This window comes from Bison bison, unplaced genomic scaffold, assembly GCF_000754665.1.
Source record: "Bison bison bison isolate TAMUID 2011002044 unplaced genomic scaffold, Bison_UMD1.0 scf7180017864479, whole genome shotgun sequence".
Taxonomy (NCBI): domain Eukaryota; kingdom Metazoa; phylum Chordata; class Mammalia; order Artiodactyla; family Bovidae; genus Bison; species Bison bison.
This window is the reverse complement of record NW_011495039.1, coordinates 330,788-331,085: the sequence shown is the minus strand read 5'-3', so window position 1 is coordinate 331,085 and position 298 is coordinate 330,788. Positions and strand designations below refer to the sequence as shown.

The 298-nt window shown below is 29.5% G+C and overlaps 1 protein-coding gene across 1 annotated transcript in view; it reads left to right on the top strand.

Moving 5' to 3' along the window:
* Nucleotides 1-298, top strand: part of VWDE (von Willebrand factor D and EGF domains) — a 78,001-nt gene that overhangs the window by 38,966 nt on the left and 38,737 nt on the right.

Genomic DNA, 298 nt, shown 5'->3' with positions numbered 1-298 from the left:
TTTAGAACTCTAAATACAAATAGCAGGATTTTTATATCCTATTGCTTTTAAAGTTATATTCATGTAGATCTTGACAGTTCTTAAAGGATTCAATGACTTTATGCATTTATCTGTTTTAACCACTAGATCTTACTGATAGAGATAATGAATAATCTTACCATGACCAGAAGGAGAGAAATACCATAAGAAGGTCATTTGACTCTGACTGATAAAAGAAATTATTTTCTCGTACGACTGAGAAGTATACCTAAGATTATGGTATCAAGTACGATAGCAATAATACATAAAAATAGCAACA